This window comes from Triticum aestivum, chromosome 6B (genome assembly GCF_018294505.1).
Source record: "Triticum aestivum cultivar Chinese Spring chromosome 6B, IWGSC CS RefSeq v2.1, whole genome shotgun sequence".
Taxonomy (NCBI): Eukaryota; Viridiplantae; Streptophyta; class Magnoliopsida; order Poales; family Poaceae; genus Triticum; species Triticum aestivum.
In genome coordinates, this window is record NC_057810.1 from 316,754,685 (window position 1) to 316,758,191 (window position 3,507).

The 3,507-nt window shown below is 46.3% G+C and overlaps 1 non-coding gene across 1 annotated transcript; it reads right to left on the minus strand.

Moving 5' to 3' along the window:
- Nucleotides 1-1,141: 1,141 nt before the first annotated feature.
- On the minus strand, nucleotides 1,142-1,215 carry TRNAD-GUC (transfer RNA aspartic acid (anticodon GUC)). Its single transcript has one exon. It is a non-coding gene; the product is annotated as a tRNA-Asp (tRNA).
- Nucleotides 1,216-3,507: the final 2,292 nt, after the last annotated feature.

A 3,507-nucleotide genomic window follows, 5' to 3' on the forward strand; every position in this document is an offset into this window, starting at 1 on the left:
ACAGATCTGACAAGAAAAACGGCGTACAAAAAAGAGGGCGAATAAAACGGCAAATTTTTATGAAGTGGGGAGATGAAAACGAGAGGCAAATGGAAAATAATGTAAATTGCAAGGAGATGAGATTTGTGATTAGTAACCTGATATATGTTGATGATGTCTCCCCGGCAACGGCGCCGGAAATCCATTCTTGATGGCTCGTGTCCGCGTCAGTATTTTCCCCGAAGAAGAAGGGTTGATGCAGCACAACTACGGTAGGTATTTCCCTCAGTGATGAGACCAAGGTTATCAAACCAGTAGGAGAACCAAGCAACACTATGTAAACATTACCTGCACACAAAGAACAAATACTTGGAACCCGACGCGTAAGAGGGGTTGTCAATCCCTCCCGGGTGAAAGATAGATTGGTTTGTAGTAGTTTGGATAAATAGTTCACACGGAAACACGAAATAAAATAAATAACAAAAAATTGCAGCAAGGTATTTTTTGTTTTATGGAATAATCGATCTGAAAATAGAAGTGTCAAACAATAGATCGAAAAGCAAATATGATAAAGAATAGACCCGGGGGCCGTAGATTTCACTAGTGGCTTCTCTCGAGAAAAATAGCACACGGCGGGTAAACAAATTACTGTTGGGAAGTTGATAGAACTTCAAATAATTATGATAATATCCAGACAATGATCAATACATAGGCATCACGTGCAAGATTAGTAGACCGACTCTTTCCTGCATCTACTACTATTACTCCACACATCGACCGCTATCCAGCATGCATCTAGTGTATTAAGTTCATCGAAAAATGGAGTAATGCAATAAGAAGGATGACATGATGTAGACAAGATCTATTCATCTAGGAATATACCCCATCTTGTTATCCTTAATAGCAACGATCAATATGTGTCTTGCTGCCCCTTCTATCACTGGGAAAGAACACCGCATGATCGAACCCATCACAAAGCACCTCTTCCCATGGCAAGAAAAATCGATCTAGTCGGCCTAACTAAACCAAAGATTGGAAGAAGAAATATGAGGCTATAGTAATCATGCATATAAGAGATGAAACTCAAATAAGTTTCATGGATAAAATAGATCTAATCATAAACTCAAAGCAGGTATGACCTCGGGAAGAAAGAAAGATCGGGCGGGGAAAACGGGGTTCGAACCCGCGACTTCTGGCGTGACAGACCAGCACTCTAACCAACTGAGCTATTTCCCATCAGATCCCAACAAACACACCGCAAAAAGAGTTACATAAAATGGATCTCCAATAGAACATTGTATTGAGAATCAAGAGAGAGAGAGAGAGAGAGAGAGAAAGAGAGAGAGAATAAGCCATCTAGCTACTGCCTACGGACCGTAGTTCTACAATGAACTACCCACCCATCATCAGAGAGGCACCAATGAGGATGATGAAACCCTCCATGATGGTGTCTAGATTGGATCTGGTGGTTTTGGAACTTGCGGCGGCTGGAATTGTGTTTCGTCGACTCCCCTAGGGTTTTTGGATTTTCTGGTTATTTATAGAGCAAATAGATAGTGTTGGAGGCGCCTGACGTGCGCACAACCCACTGATCAGGTCTCGTAGGGGAACTCTTCGCCAACCGAGCATGGGACCGCGTCCCGCTCTACGCCTCCTGCGGTCATCGGGGAGATCAGAGAGGTGTTGTCTCGAAGGACTCCTCATGGCCCGGACACGGGAGGTGGTGGCGACGACATCATGGCCGAGGTTTACTCCTCGGTTACCGAAGACCAGGAGGGTGGATCCCTCCTGGTGAACAAGGAGGGGGAGCTCCGTTAGTCCGAGCCCTCCCTAAAGACGAATCCGGAGACCCTAAAGCCCCTAGAGCCGTCAATTCTGCCCTTCACCGAAGATCGGGTTGCGGTTGGGTGGCTAGACGTGATGAAGGAGGCTTTAAATAGCTCCTCCATCGTTGCAGAACACCGCGCCCCGATGGGCATGGTTTTGGAATGTATCCATCCGTTAACTACGAACTGAGGGAAGCTTTTTGCAGCCTTCTGACGGGCCTCGAGGTAAGCCATGTAATATCCTTTTTATGAAGTAAATTTTCTTAAGCAAGGTCATCCAATCCTCATATATAGCAGCCCCTGAGACTCAGTTAAGATTGAAAAACCTAGGAGAGGATCCAAAATTATTGAATCAGGATATTAAGTTACGTGAACTGTTTTTTGTAGGCCTCATCTTTGGCGGCGATTGGCAATGTCACGGAGCTGGCAGAAGTGAATTGGAAGCTCAAGAGCTCCAATGAGGAGCTCGACCTTATCAACAAGTGGTTTGATGAGGTGCAAGGTTAGTCTGGACTAAACTTTTAGCAGTCTGCTTTTCCTTATCTAGTGCAGTATCCGGGGTGAACCCTAAGCGAGGAATGCAGTATTATGCCTGTAGCTGTTGCTGTGGAGGTTGAAAACCTCATGTCGGATTCAGGGCTCCCTAGACCCAAGAAGGTCCGAACTTTGGGGCATGTGTAAAAATCCCAACCAGCTATAGCCTCAAGCTCACCACCCCACGGCCTAGCCACATCAAGTCCGTGCGAGCGGGGAAGAAGATGAACACATAGATTAACCCAGGTTCTGGCCACCTTGTGGTGTAAAACCCTACTCCTACTTTGTGGTGGATTGGCCTCACGAGGAGGTATATGATGAACTAGTAAAGTGGATGAGCAGCCTCGCAAGGGCTCAGACAATGATGACGAATTGGTCCCGGGTAGGGTCCCTTCTACGATGGTGGCTAGCCCCTATTTATAGTGGCAGTGGTCCTCTTCCCTCATAGCTTAGGCAGGAAGGGATCCCGCAATGGCCAATTTTGAAAGGGGACAAGGAGTACATCTTATCCCAACGAAAGGTGGTCTTCGCCTGCAAAGCTTCTGGCAATGATGCAACTGTGGGCTCGATGATACTTCTCCATCGTATCTACTTCTCCAAACTCTTTTGCCCTATTTTAGACTCTAATTTGCATGATTTGAACGGAACTAACCCGGACTGATGCTGTTTTCAGCAGAATTGCCATGGTGTTATTTTGGACTCTAATACTGGTGCGAGAATTAACCAGAGAGGGTCCACCCATAGGCCACAAGCCTGGGCGGCGCGCCCCGTAGGGCGTGCCTACAAGGCTTGTGGGCTGCCTGGACCTCCTCCGACCTCAACTCCAACTCTATATAACCCTATTCGGGGAGAAAAAAATCACAGAGAAGGATTCATCGCGTTTTATGATACGGAGCCGCCACCTCTTGTTCTTCATTGGGAGGGCAGATCTAGAGTCCGTTTGGGGCTCCGGAGAGGGGGATTCGTCGCCATCATCATAACCAACGTTCCTCCATCACCGATTTCATGATGCTCAGCGCTGTGCATGAGCCACTCCATCGTAGGCTTGCTGGACGGGGATGGGTTAGATGAGATTTATCATGTAATTGAGTTAGTCTTGTTAGGGTTTAATCCAACACAATTATCATTGCTGATCCATTTTCTATGAGCTTTTCACATATTGATCTTT